The sequence below is a fragment of the Narcine bancroftii genome, chromosome 5 (assembly GCF_036971445.1).
Source record: "Narcine bancroftii isolate sNarBan1 chromosome 5, sNarBan1.hap1, whole genome shotgun sequence".
NCBI lineage: Eukaryota > Metazoa > Chordata > Chondrichthyes > Torpediniformes > Narcinidae > Narcine > Narcine bancroftii.
This window is the reverse complement of record NC_091473.1, coordinates 243,828,143-243,848,173: the sequence shown is the minus strand read 5'-3', so window position 1 is coordinate 243,848,173 and position 20,031 is coordinate 243,828,143. Positions and strand designations below refer to the sequence as shown.

General features: G+C 41.3%; 1 long non-coding RNA gene across 1 annotated transcript in view; it reads right to left on the bottom strand.

Moving 5' to 3' along the window:
• Window positions 1-19,650, bottom strand: part of LOC138762965 (uncharacterized) — a 69,503-nt gene extending 49,853 nt beyond the window's left edge. Inside the window, exons 1-2 of the long non-coding RNA XR_011357270.1 lie at window positions 19,490-19,650; window positions 12,864-13,004 (exon numbers count right to left, since the gene is read on the bottom strand). This is a non-coding gene — a long non-coding RNA (uncharacterized lncRNA). The remainder of the gene's footprint in view (window positions 1-12,863; window positions 13,005-19,489) is intronic.
• Between the last annotated feature and the right edge of the window lie 381 nt (window positions 19,651-20,031).

Sequence of the window (20,031 nt, the reverse complement as noted above, 5' to 3'; positions counted from 1 at the left end):
TGGATGTTAATGTAGTCAGCATGGCCAGTTAATTCATGAATGATAGCAAAATTGGTGGTATGGTGGAGAGTGAAGAAGTTTGTCTAAGATTACAAGAGAATCTGGATGAACTGGGGAAGTGGTCAAGGAATGGCAGATAGAATTTAAATCGGACACGTGCAAGGCATTGCATTTTGGTAGGTTGAACCAGTTTCTAGTGATTGGACCTGATTAATTTCTTAATGGACACTATATCAGCTTATACTTCATCTCTTGATGTAACCCAGCATGCAATGTGAAAATTAGCTTTTGAATAAGTAGTAAAATAACCTTCAAAACTCTAAGATGGTAGCAATTTTTGTAGTTATAGAATTAGTATTGCAGTTGAGAAAAGTTATTGAATAAGAACATCCCTCACACAAGTTGTGATCCAATTGACAAGTGGGACCAATTTACTACATCTGACAGTGAGAGAGGAAATATGCAATGATGCACTGTAAACTCGAGAGCCTGAGACTCAGTCACTAATCTACAGGCTTTGACTCACAATGGACAAGTATCTCATCCTGTGTCATGACCCAGGCTTTCTGGGGAAGGGTCAGGGTGATGAAGGCTTTATACAAGGTCAAAAGAGGGAGTGGCCGCAGGTACAGTCACAGGACAGGCTGGAACCAGTTATTCAGGAAATTAGAAATACAATAAATTCGGCAGTTCACCACATGCACGCATGCACAGGTCTTGGTTCAGAAAGAACTGGAGTTAATTCAAAACTGAAGAATCTGAAGGACAGTCAACTTCTCTCCAGATCTCCAAACAGAATCCATTTAACTCAAAGAAATTGGACATTAAAAAGATCCAAGTGTGAATGTAATCATGTGAAGTGTCAATGAGATTTTTAAATGAGCTTTTGAAGTTAGGGACACAGCTGTAATTATTCATAGCAAGATAAAAACATAAAGGACTTTACACTGTTGATGGAGTAAAAGGATCACATATCTTCACTCATAACCATCTATCTTTCCTGAGCCCCTCCAAAATACTTCCAACTCCACAGAGGAACGACAACTATAGCCTCCCCAAACCAGGATTCATTCCCAAAAACTCTTGAAAATGTTAATTCCCAAATTATTGATGTAGCAGAATCTGATCATCAGACTTTCAAATGCTGATAGACCCAGAATACTTCTTGTAGACCTCCTGCATGTGGTTATGAATGAACATTGAAACAGGGTGACACTGGGCCTGAAGTAATCATTTCACAAACTTACAGCAGGAGGACAACAATGAATCAACATAATATCACCAAGGTAGTGGCATCAATCAATTAGATGTGAAATTTTGGAATCATAAAGCAGATATGTTTAGCAACTTCCAAGGAAACTGAGGACAAAATTGGTTTTCTCTGCACAAGGAAACAAATCCTTCAAGTGATTGCTGGGGTGCTTGGTGGTCAAAATCAGATACTTAAAGTTGTATGTTAGTATTATTTAAAACCATGTATTAAAGGCAATAGCAAATTAGTATTTCTATGTACAACACACTGCTATAGCAATACAGGTATACAATCCTTTATCCAGAACCCTTGGGGTTCTGAATTTCGGATTTTTCCAGATTTAAGAACAAACGTCAGCTGCCCCTGTTTAAGTCCACCCGAATTGTGCTGCCGTATCCATCCCCCTCCAGTTGCGTTGCCGTCTCTCCACCCCCCCCCCACCCGCCCAAGTCACGCTGCTGTCTCTCTCCTCCCTTACCCACCCGAGTTGCACTGCTGTCTCTCTCCTCACCAACCCCCCCACCCTGGCCCTCCCAAGTTGCGCTGCCATTTCCCCTGCCCACCCGAGACGCGCTGCTGTCTCTTTCTCTCCTTCCCCCACACATCCAAGTCGCGCTGCCGTCTCTCTCCCCCCCGTCCGCCGAGTCGCGCTGCCGTCTCTCCACCCCACCCCCCTGCCACCCAACCTAGTCACACTGCTGTCTTCTCTCTCTCTCTCCCTCCGCTGTACCAGCACCAGGAAAAAAATGCCAGTTTTTGGAGCTTTCCGGATTTTAGAGGTCCGGATAAAGGATTGTATACCTGTATTAAGTTACACTGCTTTGTGAGCCTTGGACAGCTTTTCCCACTGAGACAGAATCAAGTTGAATTCAATTATGGCTTTGGAAGGGAAGTAAGGGATGCTGACTGACCACAGCATCAACTTTAATTCACCCGATACAGCCAATTTCACAAAGTGCAGGTGACTGCTGTGTCAGCACAATGGAGTTGAATCCAAATGGTATCTTCAGAATCAGTATCAGCTAATGGAACCTTTTGGGATATATGATGGTTGGAATAACTGACAGACCATTAGGCATTGATAATGCCTCCAGGCGCTGGCATCAATCCCACAGCTTTATTTAAGAGGATTCTTTATTTCTCTGCAAGATGCAGGGTAGAGCGAGCCAGTCAGCAGACTCCCACTTCCACTCTCAATGATCCATAACAGCTGGGGGCAGGCCATGAATGCATTTATTTTTTCTGTGTCTCAGTCGCTGATACATCATTATCTTTTATTACCCAAAGACTTCCTCTACCATTTTTTGCTCGCCCCAGGAGATGGTCAACATCTCAAGTTCTTTCAAATGGGGATACCAGCTTAAAGAAGAATGTAGACATAGTCTGATCAGTTCACAGTTTTTGAGGACTCACAGTAGGGTTGCGTAATGCCTTGCCAGGAAAAGCTCCATTTGCCTCAGAATGTGGCAGATTCCATGCTAAGATAGCCAATTTGTAAATCTTTATATTGCAGTGTTATTCATTCATTGAGTGATTCATTCTAACAGTAAACAACAGAAAATCTTAAAGAAAAGAGTAATCTTTGCACGTGAACCAATTAATTTCCAAACATAAGACAGTAAAACCCCGGTTATCCGGAATTCAAGCAACTTGCAGTCTCAAACAACTGGCAAAAAAAAAATAGCAGAATCTATATAGGTAAAAAAACAGCATCCCCTAGCAGTTAGTTTGACAATCATGCAATGCGTAATCTCAAGCAACCAGAAAATTCACTTATCCAGTATCTACCAATTCCCCCATAGGTGTCAGATGCCATGGGTTTTACTGTCATTGAAAATGAAACAACATTGAATTAATTGTATTGTGTGCAGTTAAGGTCATGCAAAAGTTGACTTCCTTTATACGGTTCTCTGGATTTGGGAACTGGTTAAAATTAACAATACCAGGTCATAATTGGCAATGTCTTATTTTAGGATTATTTCTAGCACCTTTGGATCACAAGCTGGGATTGTTTTGCACAATCTTTATGGATTCAAAGGTGCATGCATTTCCCTTTGAAGAAGTTCATATCTGAAGGAGCTCTCTGCACTGGACACATAGTACAGGGGCCATCTTTTCCCACCTTGGCGAGGACATTGATGCCTTTGCAGGTGATCTTTTTTGCTTAATGTGGAAGATTTTCCAGAGACATAGCTGGTGGTACATGATTTTCAATGATTGTCAGTAAATCAACAAAGATTCGTGTCCTGAAGATAAGATAATCGAGTCACATGGATGGAATCAGGTGTCAATCTCTGGACTAAGGCTGGTGAGAAGTTTCTGAAATGTGCTGACAAAATGAATCTTATCATCGATGCTTACTTTAGGGGAAAAGCAGCTGCCAAGAAATAGGATGTGCTCTCACTGTCAACTTTTCAAAAGTGAATGGGAAAAAAAATTTACTGGGAGTTAATGAAAAGAGAGTTGTCTCATAAGGATTCTGCAAAATGGGAATAAGTGAGGAAGGAATTCAGTCATTTGAAATGTTATAGAAGAGGAATAAATGGGAAATGTTTTGGTCTCTTTGGGATTGTAGACAATGGAATAAATGAAAAAGGAATTTGGTTCATTGGAATTCTGTAAAGTGAACAGGGTCACAGATATCCTCGGCACAGCAGCTTTTATTTATGTTGATTTACCTGTCATTAGTTCACCATAAACATTTTTAAAAATTTAGACGTTCAGCGTTGTAACAGGCCAAATACAGCCCTATGAGTCCGTGCCACCCACTTTATGCTCCATTAACCTACAACCCGATATGTTTTTGAAGGTGGGAGGAAACCGGAGCCCCCTGGAGAACACCCACACAGACATGGGGAGAGCGTACAAACTCTCACAGAGAGCGCTGGATTCTGATCCACATCCCATCCCCGACTGCTGGCTTTGTAAAAGCCTTGTGCTAACCGCTATGGTAACCGTGCTGCCCTTAAGCTTTGTGTGTTCATTTGATTCTTTATGCAATAAGGATGCTATTTTTTGGGTCGATCCAAATAGAAAATGGTTAAACATGGAGCAAAGGTAAAGGCAGCAAGAAACTGGAAAGGAATCACCAATGACCAACATCCTGTTGCCCTCAATTTTCGCAGCAGAGCACCTGAAGGCAACAAATGCAGTCACAGGGAGAAAGTGCAAACTCCACACAGACAGCATCTAAAGTCAGGAGTGAACAGAGCATAAATAGACAACTGTCCACCCAATTAAAACATGTAACTACATACAACATGAAGAGAATTTCAGGAGGGTGAAGTGTTCTTTGGACAGGGCAATAATTTGATCTTGAATCCCAGATAATAATCCTTTGATATGAAGTTTTATACAGGCCCTAATCTAAACAGCAATGCTTCAGCTATACACTGTTAGGATTCAGTTAAAATTGGATTTTACTCAATCCTAAAATAGATCATAAAAACAAATTTGTCATCTCCGATTAACTTTTGTGCAACAAAGTCCATTAGTCAGTCCACTCAAGGAATAAATACCCACAGAGTTAACAGCCTTTAATTCTTAAGTGCTACATAATCAGATTTGACTTATTTTATGGAGAGAATTTATCACTGTAGGAAGTACACAACCTGGTTGTGAATTTTTGTTCTGTTCTCGTTCCTAAACAACATTGCGTCAAACATTGGTACATGCTCTCATGCCTCCCGGCACCCAATCACAAATAGACAAAAGTAGGACCATTTTGACCGCTTATCACTGAATAAAATTAACCAGTTGGAGTTGAAGAGAACAGTACATAATTTGCACAACATTAATTCACATAAGAATACATGTATTAGAGTGCTAAGGGAGAAAGTTGTTCATAATTATTTTTATCTGTGTCCCTCATAATTTGGTCAATCACAGTCAAGTTCATTCTCAGCCTTTTCTACTGCAATGTCCCATCCCAGGCAACAAAGTAGTCAATTTTCCCTGCACCCTAACTAGTCCAATTGCATCTTTCCTTTATTGTGGTGATCAGACCTGCACACAGTACTCCAGCAAGAGCCTAGTTATAACCAGCTCTTGTATTCCATGCACTTATATTAGTCATAGGGTCATAGAAAGTCCCAGTAGAGAAACGATCCCTTTAGCCCACTGGTTCTACACTGACCAGCCTACGTTAATCCAATTTTAAAAAATTCTTCAACATTCTCATCGACTGTCCCTAGATGACATCGTTCATCTACGCACACCCGCCAATTTACCTACCAACCCGCACGCCTCTGGAATGTGGGAGGAACCCAGAGCACCTGAAGGCAACAAATGCAGTCACAGGGAGAATGTGCAAACTCCACACAGACAGCACTTAAAGTCAGGAGTGAACATGGACCTCTGGAATTGTGAGCCAGCGACTCTATTAACTGCAGTATATGCTATTGAAGAAGACGTGGAACAGTGTTTGTAAAGGAAAATGAGTTGGTTTAGTCACCACCCATCCACCTCCCCCCCCCCCCCCCCTTCTCTGTCCCACATGGCCTGGCTAGACCTATATATGAGCTATTGACCAAAATCCAGGCGGGGGCTGGAAGTTAAAATAGAGTCAGAGACCTACCCATAGAACCTGTCACTTTTGTTTGTTACAGCATGAGGAGATGGTACAGAGAAAGATTCGGTGATATACATTTAACCAGAGCTCTGAGCAGTAGAGCATTTCCTTTGACCGCACAACCTCAATGTTATTGTCAGGGGACATTCTCAGTAGAGTCTCCAGGGAGCCCTTTGAATGTCCCAGCCCTGCTCTCTCCTGCCTTCTCACCAGGGGCTTGGCAGAATTAAGAAGAAAGCAAACAGAGATTATAGTTGTCAGATAATTGGCAATAGAATCATATAAATAATTCGGGGAAATAGATGGTAAAATCGGTGATATACTGCTTGAGAAGGGACTAGGAATCGAGGTAGTATAGTGGCCTTAAAGCCAAGCAGGGTGGGATGAGCATATTGCTGGTTATGCAATGAGGTGGGGTTGGGAGTCTGAGCAAGTTCACACAAATAGGATCGAGATAAATGAGCAGCTGATTTGTTGGACAAGTACTTTTTATTTCAAAATAAAATGTGCTTTGTTGAAATGCAATTGAAACTAAGGTCAGAGTCAGAGCATAATCCCTTTAGATTTTAATGTGATGCTTCCTAAAAAATTACTTTCCCTTTGTCAGGCTCTCAGGGCGCATTGTTAAACAGAACTACGTTAAATTAACCTTACCATATTTTTTAAAGTATTACCAATCAATCAATGCAATAAGGAGACTTTCTGATTGTTCTAGTCAATAAAAATATCCCAACACTATGCAGCAAGTAAACATTGAGTGACATTCAATGCCATATCGAATATTTCTAATCATTAGTTCAGTTTTAATTCATTAGAAGCCATCATGATGGTGACGTTCATTGCGATTTATTGAAGGAAAATTACTGTTCTGTAAATGCTTTTTCCAATCACAAGGCATTCAGTTAATCCATCTTGCAAATCCCCTCCTGCAACATAACAGATGCTAGGCTCGCTGCAGCTCCTCAAAAGGAATGAAGATCTAATCAGATGCTGTTGGATGACAGATTTTGGTGTTGAGACACACATTATAATTAAAATTCAAAGAAATAATTATAATGCTTTTTAAATCTGTTCAGACTTATTGTCAGTAGAGGACAACATCTTCACTGGCACAAGTTCACCAGGACTTGATAAATTGGTCTCCTTTTGTTTTGGTGAAAGCAAATATCTCTCCAAGGGTAGAAGATAAATTTTAATGACATTTTATAGTCTGCCTCAATGCCCTGTGGATAAATTCTGAAGGCTGGGCAGCGCCTGTCACTTCCAGGGTAAGCTATGCTTAGTCAAGTTTGATTTTGTCAGGTTCTGCACAGCCCTGGGGCTTAAGACTAAGAGGTAACTGATGCAGCTCTGAAATTATAGCATCTGATCTAGAGATGCAAGTTTTTGATAATAGCTGGCCTGTTAATACAGAAGATCCAGGGTTTAAAGTGCTATTGATGCCAGTGATGTAGGCCATCAGATCTGGTTCAATGGTAATAGAGTGTCATGCTGTTGGAGATCTTGTAGATGAAGCACCTCACCCTGCCTACCAGCATCTGCATTTAAATCCAATAATTCCATGGATTTTTTTGTGGATGAGCTGGGGAGTTCCCTTTGTGGCCCAATCTGAGAAGAAAGCACCAATATTTAGCTCCCTTTGGGAGTTTTTTTGGTCATTCAAGTTTTATTTCTGGGTCTATTTCTTCCTTTGGCTTGGCTTCGCGGACGGAGATTTATGGAGGGGTAAATGTCCACGTCAGCTGCAGGCTCGTTGGTGGCCGACAAGTCCGATGTGGGACAGGCAGACACGGTTGCAGCGGTTGCAAGGGAAAATTGGTGGGTCGGGGTTGGGTGTTGGGTTTTTCCTCCTTTGTCTTTTGACAGTGAGGTGGGCTCTGCAGTCTTCTTCAAAGGAGGTTGCTGCCCACCGAACTGTGAGGCGCCAAGATGGGTCTATACTGGAAAGTTTTAACCACTGGTTGTATAATCAAATAATTTAAGTAATCATTGATGTACACATAATAAGACTTAAAGACATAGGAGCAAAAATAGGCTATTCAGCCAATTGAGTCTGTCCTGCCAGTCAATCATTTCCTATTTTCCCACTCAGCCCCACTGCCCAGCCATCTCCCCATTACTGTTGATGCCTTGGCTAAACAAGAATCCATCAATCTCTGTCTTAAATACACCCAACGACATGGCCTCCAAAACTGCCTGTGGCAACAAATTCTACAGACGTACCACTCTCTGGATGAAGACATTCCTTGGCATCTCTGTTCTAAGCAGACACCCTTCAATCCTGAAGTTGTGCCCTCATGTTCTCGACTCGCCCAGCATGGGAAACAGCCTTTCTACATCTACTCTGTCCATTGAGAGCGTCACGGTTAGTGTAGCGGTTAGCACAGCACCTTTGCAGCACCAGCGATCAGGATGTTAGTACAAACTCCTTACAGACAGATGGGACTCGAACCCCGGTCCGTTTCGCTGCAGATTCAACTTTTACAGTGCCAGCGAGCCGGACCAGGGTTCAAGTCCCACACTGTCTGCAAGAAGTTTGTACTAACAGTGACAGATTCAAAACGTGTCAGACCACAGGAATTGCCCGACCACAGAGCACCAGATGAGAGAGGTACAACCTGTACTTATTTGCCATTCTTGCAAAATTGGCTTTTTTTACAGACATGATAAACCCATTTCCTGTCACATGACTAATTGTTCCCATCACATGGCAAGCCACGAGTTCAAATCAGCTTTTAACAAAGCTGTTTAACATTTAAAGCGCACTATAAACTTAGCTTCAGCTTTGTTTGTGCTGCACTAACTTGCAATAATCAGGTCGAAGCATTATATTAACACAGCTCGTTTTGGTGGCATTAAGTGTCAATATATGGCATTCTAAACATAGCATAGGGAAGTCCAGATTCTCTTTCTTCCATATCTTTTACAGGTCTCCTAGCAACAAGGACTGTTCCGTGCAAAATCTAAGAGCAGAGGTCAACATCTTGTATCTGTGTAAACAATGCAGCCAGACAGAAACTCTCAGTGATTTCCACCATCAAAGTAAATGTGACTGCACATTGTCCAATAATAGCAGGGCAAGCATTCTAGGGATCTGAACTATGATTGAAATGCATTAGTTTGAATCACGTCGTGACTTCTAGGGAACTTAAATTCAATTAATCAACTAAAACCCAGAATAAAGTAAAATCTGGAATCTGGCCAGACTGTTGATTATTCCAAAAACCCATTTGGTCAATAATATCCTAAAGAAAGGAGCCTACCTGATCTGGCTTACATGAGAACCCAGACTCAGCAAAATGGGTGACTAAATTTTTTTTTCTCACATTGTTAACAGCCACTTCAAGAGGTTAGGAAAGCTTACACTATATTGTTGTTCATTGGTAAGACTCCATACTCCATAAATTGGAAAGTTGTGCTTCAGTTGTATAGAACATTTATGAGGATATATCTCAAGTCAGCAAATAGCATTGAACTCCTTATTTAATGAAAGTCTTTGTGCATTATGATCTAAGGTCTGGGTTTGTATCTGCTAGAGTTTAAGTAGATGAAAGCAGGCTTGACTGAAACATCTAGGAGCATGATAGATATTGGCAGGATGGATATGGAGAGGAGGACAAATCAAGAAAGGACATACACTGTGAATCGTAGGGCTCTGAGGAGTGTAGTTGAACAGAGGGACCCGGGAATACAGATACCTAATTCCCTGAAAGTGGTGTTACAAGTGGATAAGGTGGTAAAGAGAGCTTTTGGCATATTGGCCTTCATAAATCAAAGCATTGGGTATAGGAGCTGGGATGTCATAGTAAAGTTGTATAAGACTTTGGTGAGGCCAAATTTGGAGTATTGTGTGCAGTTTTGGTCACCTAACTACAGGAAAGATATCAATAAGATAGAAAGAGCGCAGAGAAGATTTACTAGAAGGCTGTCCAGACTTCAGGAACTGAGTTACAGGGAAAGGTTAAACAGGTTAGGACTTTATTCCCTAGAACACAGAAGAAAGAGGGAAAATTTGATAGAGGTATTTAAAAATGATAAGGGGGATAGACAGGGTAAATGTAGATAGGCTTTTTCCACTGGAGGAAGATGAGATACAAACCAGAGGACATGAGTTAAGAATGAAAGGGGAAAATTTTAGGGGAACATGAGGGGGATCTTCTTCACACAGAGACTGGTGGGAGTGTGGTATGAGCTGCCAGCTGAGGTGGTGAATGCAGGCTCAATTCTAACACTTAAGAAGAATTTAGCAGGTGCATGAATGGGAGGGGTTTGGAGGCCTATGGATTGGGTGCAGTTCAGTGGGACTAGGCAAAAAAGCAGTTCAGCACAGACTAGAAGGGTTGAATGGGCCTGTTTCTGTGCTTTAGTGTATGGTTCTAAACTGCCCTGAACTGGCTCAGATTGACAGACAGGTAAAATACAGAAATAGGCCCTTCAATCCATCTCGTCAGCACTGACCATCATGCAACCATTTTATACACTAATCCTAGCGTAACCCATTTTATTCTCCCTACATTGCCTTGTTATCTGAAGAGGGTGTGCAAAATTATTGAGGACTCCTTCCACTCTGCACTACAGCATTTTTCAGCTGCTCCCATCAGGAAAGAGATAGGGAGTATCGGAGCCAGCACCACCAGGCTGAGGAACAGCTTCTTCCCATGGGCAGTGAGAATGCTGAACGACCAAATGAACTGCTCACATTATCTATTCATGAAACCATATTTATTTATTTATTTGTACAGGTGAATACTTATCCTGCAGATGTTTGTGCCCTTTCTGTATTGGCTTTCCCAACAATGACCTCACCACACAGATAAATGTTTAAAAATCCAGCAAAAAGGTAGGCGCAAAGTATAAAATCTGCTAAGGGTCAGCTGGAGCAGTGAGGCAGGACTCCAGAGAACGTTTTAGTAATTGTCTGCACCCAACAGCTCACTAAATCACAGAAATAAATAGTATGGTCCATTGTGTACATGTGTAATGGAAGATTCTAACCTGTTTTTTTAAACTTGCAGCTCTGGGTTCTGCAAGGCTGAGAACCTGCTTGTGTTTTAGAATCGGCAGACTTAAGCTGAATTCCACCGAGGGGCCAGAGATGCTGTTATCTAAAGAAAGACATCTGTGTACCGAGAACATTTAATCTTCCTGCTTGTTTTGGTCACAGACTGTCAGAGGCCTAGCCTTGATGCAAAATAAACCATTGTATTCAAAGTGATAAGCTGAAAATTATGTTATTCGTTAGAAGCCTAGCATGCTAGCTTGCTTGCTTATCTTTCTTGCTGCGCTGGGAATAGGGGCTTGGGTAAGCAGTTTGGGTAATATAAGCCATGGTTCCGCTGCTGAAGTTTGAGACTCTCCGAAAGGTGGCAACATCTCTCAGCAAGAAGAATAACTTCTGGAGTCCAGCCAACGTCTCGGTCAGGGGAGGTGGAGAAGCTGCTACCGGCGCCCTGACAACCTACTACAAGTGTGCAGTCGTTGCCTCACTTCGGCAGTTGGGACCAGTCCAAGCGTTGATAAGTATAGTTGGGAAGGGCTTGCATATTGTAGTGTGAAATCAGCTTTTGAATTTGTAATAAACATTTGTATAAACTGAACTGCTCTCGGTGTGTGTGTCTATTTTCTTTTGGTAGCTCAAACACTGTGACCAATCTAAAACGAACAAAATGAGAGGTATAAGTTTACCCAAGACAACATCTCAACTCTTGAGAGATCTATCCAAGTGGTCATTCCACAAATTCCAGAGATTACTCCTAGATATACGGGAATTTATATTATTTGGCTTTGCAACTAAGTGTCAGTCATTTAATACTAGTGGAGAAATTTGCAGGTTGACAGAGAAAGAGCAGGAGAAGTTGGACCAACTGGATGGGTTTGGACAAGCAGGCTGAACCACACACCCTACCTCTTTGTCGTACAGCTGTTCGAATCTGTGATTAGTTGATGTACATCAAGGGTATCTTAATGCAGGATATTCTTTAAAGTGTGCTGTCACAAGAATCATGTGATTTCTACAGTTTGCTGCCTCGCACCTTTTCTTTGACAATGTTAAGCATTATACCAAGGTAGAGGGTGAACAATGTAAAAATATGCATATCTCTGCTTGTTAATTTGTACAACACTGGCCCAGCCCATATATAAATATTAGATTGGATTTCAACAGTTAACTTCAAGATTAATGAGATCTTCAAAGGGATTTTTACTCTGTAGAACATGTCCAGAATTGGAGAGAGATATTTTTATCTTTTCCCAAATCTGTTGAGTTGATTTGTAAAACTTGTGGATGGCAGCCAATGAATTGGAACAACATCAAATCAGTATGTTCTGACAGGCTGGGTGAGAAAACATTGTAGCCTTTAAAAGCTAACATTTGGTCTTTTACGGTAATATTCGTGCATGAACAAAAGGGAAGCACAGTAACAGAAATGAGAACATTCTGTTCGGGGAATTGTGTTGATCAACAGAAAGATCATAGATTCAGGGAATGGTGCTGCACAAAAGGCCATTCATCCCACCCTGCCCATGCTGGCAAGCTGTAAAGTGACAATTAAAAGATTGCAAATTATCTAATTGATTGGCAGCAGGCTCGAGTGATTACGTTCTGAATGTTTCACCTCCTTGGAACTTCCCACTGCATATAAATGGCACCGTCGTAGAGAGAGTTGGGAGTATTAAGTTCCTGTGCATACATTTAAAGGACGACCTATCCTGGACCCACAACAGCTGCTCATTAGTCAGTAACGGGCAGCAGTGGTGACAATTCCTAAGGAGGTTGAGGTAGGCAAGGCTACCAGCCATTATCCTAACAAGGTTACAGAGGAGCACAATAGAGTGTCCAGGCTGACTGCATCATCATGTGGTATGAAAGCCGCAAAGCATTAGATCGGAGGTCAGTATGGAGGATGATTAAAACTGATGAGAAGATCACTGGGGTCTCCCTTCCCTTTATCGACAATATCTACAGGGAGTGGTGCTTAAAGATGACTCAGAGAATCACTGAGGACCCTTAACATTCAGCCCATAGTATCAAAGAAACAATACCTGGATTTAGTTCAACCTGGTCAAAGCCCTTGTGGTCCATACAAGAGGATATGGCTGACTTGTATAATGTTTTGCTTGAAAAAAGGGCATTATGCAGCCTTCCAGGCTGGGCATCTGCTTCATCTGCAGGTGGTGAGACTGCTGAATAACATTAGACACAAAAAATTATTTTTATATCTATTTATTTTGGATCGCTATGTAGATACAGCTCCACTCGACTTACAACTGTAATATGGACCAAAGGATCGGTCATATCTCAGAATGAACATATTTTGGTATTGCATACTTACCTTGTTAGTCGGCGTCCCGGGGTCCTTGAGTTGGGAGCGGCTCTTGATTCCTGTGCAGATGCACGAGTCTTCGGTTGGCGCATGCGCAAGAGTTAAGCACCCTAACAATATTGAATTTGCATCCTGAACTCTCGAGCAGGCGCCAAGCAAACCCACTGCACATGCGCCAACCGAAGACTTGCACAAGCGCACAGAAATCCAGATGGCCACACGCAGCTTACGGACCCGGGATGCTGACGAATAAGGTAAGTATGCACATTTTATCTCTTACATGCCCTGTATCCCTGTTATAGTTTGTCAAATACAGCATACACTGCATAAATGTTAAATTTTTTTTTTTTTAATGCATTTTCGGTCATATGTGCGGATGGATGTAAGTTGCATAGGTCACAAATCGGGGAGTATCTGCATATGGTGTGTGTGTGTGTGTGTGTGTGTGTGTGTGTGTGTGTGTGTGTGTGTGTGTGTGTGTGTGTGTGTGTGTGTGTGTGTGTGTGTGTGTGTGTGTGTGTGTGTGTGTGTGCATGTATGTGTGTGTGTGTGTGTGTGCGTGTGTGTGTACGTGTGTGTACGTGTGTGTGTGTGTGTGCGTGCGTGCGTGCGTGCGTGCGTGCGTGTGTGTGTAAAGTTAAACCCACTCTACTGTCCTTTCACCATGGACCTTCACACCATTTCCTCTGAAAATATTTATCCCCTTTCTTATTATTGGATCTGCTGACGTTGTCTGTCAGGCAGTGTATTCTAAATCATAACAACTCATTCTATTAAATAAAGAACCTTATTTCCTCGTTAGCCCCAATCCCTTTACCACTTTTTCCTGTCCCCTCACAACCTTAGTTTTTCTTGCCCATTATTTTATGCTTCTATCCTTGGTTACTGAGCATTTCAGTGGGACAGGACAGATTAATTTCGAGGATTCATGTGTGGGATAAGGGAAAGAAGCTGGAATGAAAATGACTCCAGGAGGAAGCAGCAGAATTGAAACTAGCTGCATATTAGGGAAGAACTGGAAAATGCCCTTATTAGGGAATTAAGCTAAAGTCGGTTCAGGTCACACAGAGCTCTGCCCATGTTCTCAGTTGCTTTCTAAGAGCTTCACACTGGTAAGTCAACCATCATTATGTTTAGTAAGTCGCCTGTCAGTTCAGTACTCATCAGATCAATGATACCAGCTCATTGCTTGCAAGGGAGGTTTAGCTGTCAATTTCCTCTTCACTGTCCCACAAAACACAATGACTGGGTTCAATAGGATAACTATAGAGATGATCCACTTGTGGGAGATGTCAAAATTAACAGTGATAAATAAATCCAGTGAAGAATTCATAAGAAGAAGCCTCCTTATCCAAAGTAAAATTACAATGTGAAATGTCATAATAAAAAAAAGACTGCTTTGAGTAGCATAGGTGATTTCGAAGATTCAGACATTTGGAGGAGAAAGAAGGATTAGATAAATAAGGTGAGATAAATAAGAGTAGAAGAAAGTTTATCAGGAACGTTTGACAGCTCTTGGCCTGCATTCATTGAAACATTTTGAATGTTGAAAGGCATGGACAGAATGCATGTAGTAAGGTGAGAGAGTCTAGGACAAGAGGGCACAACTTCAGGGTGGAAGGGTGTCCACTTAGAACAGAGATGTGGAGAAATTGTTTTTAGCCAGTGGATGGTATATTGGTGGAATTTGTTGCGAGGCAGTTGTGGAGGCCATGTCATTGGATGTATTCAAGACAGAGATTGAGGGGCACTTGATTGGCCAGGGCATCAAAGCTTATGGGGAGAAGGCCGGGCAGTGGTACTGCGCTGTCAGGGGTGTTGCAACTGTTAAGCGAGATATTACATTAAGGTTGCCTCTCTCCTCCCAAGTGCATTTAGAGGATCATGAGCCGATATTTTGAAAAACAGCTGAGAAGTTCCCTCAAGACTTGGTCTTCTGCAATGTCAAGTGCAGCCTCACGTGTGCCTGAAGTGCTTTGCTTATGGATGACAAGGTCACAGTGATCCCCAGCTTCTCAGCTGCAAGGTTATTCCAGGTTGCTGCTACTAATCTCCGCCACATCTCAATGACACGAGGGAAATCACATAAACACCATATTTTCCCTTCGACACACAAAGGCAGGAAGAGTAACTACTACAGGGATTTGACTGTAATGCAGCCTTTCCAAAAATGCAAGTATTCATTACTCCATTAATGAACATTATGGCATTGCTCGCATCATCCTGTCCAGAGTGTCAGGCTTTATGGTCCTAGACACATCTTCTCTGGGCACTATCCAATCTGCACCCCCCACCCCTTACCCCAGGGAGCATCCTTCCAACCTCCTCACATAATTTCAGTATCTGATATGTAGCAACTTTCTCACAGCTGGAAGAATAAATACAGTAAAACCTCTGGTTGATGCCGCTTGCCGTTAGGGTGACTCTCTTCAAGTGCCTCCTTATCCCTGCTTAGTAAGACTCTTTATCTTTATTTGTATATTATTAAGTACATTAGTAAACTTGGGGGAAATGGGGTTAGCCTAGTGGTTAGTGCCAGTGACCTGGGTTTGAATTTAATTTGAAATTTTGTAAGTTAAGGGAATTACTTGATTAAAGTGAACTTTACATAATTAAGAACTACAATATTGATTTTTTTTTCAAATTACTTTACAGTTTGAACTGTATTTTGTCTCTTAAACTGTTTATTTTTAATGCTGGTCCATTAATTAGGTATTGTAAGAGTGAGTCTCAAGCAACCACAAATTCACTTATCCGGGCAATCCAGATATCTACCAATCCAGATACCAGGGGTTTTACTTTATATTGCCGTCTGTTCATTTCGTAGGTGAACTCAGAGATATTATATGTGAGGCTAAAAGCGAACATGCGTGGTCATTTATTTATTTAATAATAGATATATATTCTATAGAAAATTTCACAGCATAATATTACAAGAAAATCCAGACAACACTCTTCTGTGTACTTTATAATTGAACATCTCAATTCTTCTGAGATTTTGCAGTTGGGAATCACCCACAACACTGTTTTAACATGATTAAAATGGTGTAAAGGAATAAACAAAGTTTGTTATATGTATTGTTATTAGCCCAGAGGACCCCAAAACCCTGCAGCAATAGAAATTCACCAAGACAAATGGTTACTTAAACAAAAGTTGCTTTTAATTATCTTTAAACATGAAAACAAGATCAAACTTTAATTTACCTCTATTGAATTACTTAACCTAACTTAACTCCCTTCTAATTCTAAGCACACGTGTATGTAATGTGTGTGTAAGTTCAGAAAAGTTATTTGGTTCACAGTCCAATCTCACTTCTCATTCCTCCAAGTTCACTGGTTGCAGGCAATTTTTATACTGTGCACAGAATTTAACATTTATAAAGTTCACTAGGCTTTGGTGCTTGAAAGGAAAATGGTTACTGCTCAGGAAGGTTCTTGTCGGTTTTCAGAGAGAGATTTGTTGCTCGTTGGACACCCACAACTGATCCCTTTCGATCAGCCACGTCAATGTCTTGCCAAAGAAACTTGCCCCATCGGGGTTTTCCAGATGATAACATCTTTCTTTCAGGTCACCACAGAATTCCTTTGTTGTTTCCCTTTTTTCAAGTGAAACATTATACAAGCCAGCCATATCCTCATATGGACCACAAGGGCTTTGACCAGGCTGAACTAAGAACTTACAACCCCTATTCAAAATGAGGTTTTTCCACAAGCTTGCCAGCTTGTCCTGTTCCAGTCCCAGCTGCTGCTGAACTGTAGAATTGAATTTTCTCTCTCTCTCTCTCTCTTTCTCTATCTCTCTGAGAAAACCCACATGACCCTCTTAAAACAGCAAACTGCACTCAGACTGCAGCTCCAGACCTAATCTTCCAAGTTCGTTCATCTGCTGCTTAATAATCCATTACTCAACAGCATGTCCAATTAACAACTACTTGTGAAGTCCTTATAGGTATACTTCAAAGTTTTTGCAAAGGCACCCGAAGCCTGGGTTATCTGGCTTGTGCAGAGCTTTGGCATTTTAAATGAGATCTGTTTTGAAGTGTTTGTATGTGACCTACACTAAAAAAAACACGCCGCAATTTATCTCCTTTCAAACTTATCTATATACAACATTAAATATAACATAATCTGTCACAGTATCAATTATTGACCGCAGGTTGGGTACACTGGAATTCTTCAACAAAGTCCATTAAAAAAGTGGATACAATGTGAGGTGTTGTACTTTGGGTGAGTCAAATGTAAATGCAGTACTCTTAGCACCATTGATGCTCATGAGAATTGAGGGTTCAAGTCTCTGGCTCCTCAATGTAGTAAAAAAGAATATGGTATGCTTGTCTTCATTGGTAGGGGGATTAAATATGGGTCAGGATGTTGCACGTTACAGCGATATAAAACTTTGTTCAGCCCACACTTGGAATATTGCGAGTAATTCTGGTCACCAAATTACAGAAAGGAGGTGGAGGATATGGAAATGAAAGAGAAGAGATCACCAGGATGTTAAACTAGAGGGTATGACCTAAAAGGAGAGGTTGGACAAACTTTTCTCTGGATAGTCAGAGGCTACAGGGAGGCATAGATAAGGTAGATAGGGTGGGGTGGAGACTGTTGCCCACCTCTTTGCTGATTGCAGATTCACAAAGAGTGTGTGGTGAAGGATGCAAGGGTCCTTGTCACGGTTCATCCTCACCAAACACCGTGATCTACAGGCTGTTCCCCAGGACACATTCAGATATCCAGAACTGCTGAAAGATCATCAACTCAGTGAAAGATGCACTCTGGCCTGCCTGAAGCTGTTGGACTTTCAGCAAACGGAGATGTCAGTGAGGGAATGCTGCCGACTGGCACATTCCAACCTGCAGGAGTAGATGCTGAAGGACACACTGAGGTTTGGTTCAGCCAATGTGAGGACACCGTGGGGAAGGACCACAGTCTAGAGTCCTCCCATTACTGGGCATTGAGGGGTTGAGACCAAGGATAATTCCCTCAAACAAGAGAGGGGGGAAGAAGTAATAAGGTACCATAGGGGAGGTGATGGTGTATTTAGAGAACAAATGTAACTATGTACATTGATGGGAATGTGATTTACACAAAGGGTGTGAAAAGTTTTGAACAGTTTTCTCTTTTGTAAATAATTTATAGTGATAAATTCTTTTCTGGAGAAAAAAATCGATAGGGTAGGCATTCAGAATCTTTTTCCCAGGACAAAAATATTAAATATGTCATGACGTGCATTTAAGTTGAAGTGGGTGGGGATGGGGTTGGGGTTAGGGGAAATAAATGGGACATGTTTCTTTCACACAGAGAATGATGGGTGCCTGGAACAGGCTGCTGGGAGCAGTGGCGGCAGCAGATACAATAGAAGTATTTAAGAGCCTTCAAAATAGGCACATGAATTTGCAGGGGGTAGAGGCATATGTATCAGGAGTAAGCCACAAAGATCAAGTTCAATTTGGTGCAGATATCATGGGCTAAAGGCCTGTTCCTGTGCAGTACTGTTTTATGTTTCACATTCTATAATATTGTGTATAAATGTACATAATATTTCATATTAAATTAAAAATATGAGATTATTTGACAGCAGTGGAGCAAGGAAAATCATTTCAAGGGGAAAAAAGATAAAATTTTGACCAATCATAGTTCATCCTATTTGAAGGAACTTCTCAGATGCCACAACTCATCCCAATAATTAGAGTCTGAAAACAGGCTCGGGATTAGTTTTACCTGTGTTTAACGCAGTTATCCTATGATTAAGTAATGTATTTGCTATTATCAAGGAAAGTAAATGGTTCAGTGACTTCAGTGCAGCTATGGCCATTTTTACTTTGGATATGTTGCCTTTGAGGATGGCTTGCAATGCCACCAGTCTCAGCCATCAGAACACGTCCTGCAGGGAAATCCCTACTTTATTTTTAGACCTGCGATCCATGCAGCCATGTTTTCTGGAGCATTGCTGGACACTGAATTATTGATGAATACCTAAAATTGCAGTTCATGACAGTCAGGAGTTCAGCTGCTAAAGCCAATTCCATATTTCAAAACAAGTCACTTGAGAAGATATTTGGCAAGGTTTTTATAGTGATTGGCTAATAAGACAGCAATAAGTAAATAGTGCACTATTGGATATGTAGGATGAGAATTAGAACATGTCCTCAGCTGTCCTATGAACTGGCACAAAAAAGATCCCATTCTATTGGTTAGAACAGGAGGGGAGTTCCGTTCATCATCCTAAGGAATATTCATTCATCCTCCAATGCAACTGTAAAGTCTTCTGAATGTATTGAGGTACAGCAAACATGCATCCAAAGTGCTAAAGATCTATTTGCATGGTAATGGACTTGTACTTACAGTTGGGTCTCAGTACTGTCGCTGCAGATTGAATATTTGTAATACTGGTGCAATGTTGATTGATTGCGGAAGGCAGCATACTTTCAGCTTGTTCTAATATTATCCAACTGTCCATTTCCAATGTCTACAGAATTCGAGTACTCCAATGGGAGTTATTGAGGGATTCCTGAAATAAAGACAGCACCTGTCATGGATGAAGGGCAGCAGTTCTTCATACTAAACCCACTAATCCCTTCTTTATCTCAACCCAAATACAGACATATTTTTATTCTCGGAATCTTAAATGATTGAAATGCCAATCATGACATAGAGCCAACCTTTCTTTTACTAATCATTTTCAGTTCCACGGCCATGTTCGCTAGATTACTCCCTAAAGGAGCTAGTGGGAACTTCACACAAGGTGAGCACCAGTACCATAAATTGCTCACAATAATAATTATATTCTTGGCATTGAGAGACATGATTGCAACAATATCAGGGTAATGGAGGTGGATAAATAAATGCAAATCTACCCTTTCTCAATGCAATGAAGGAGATCATTT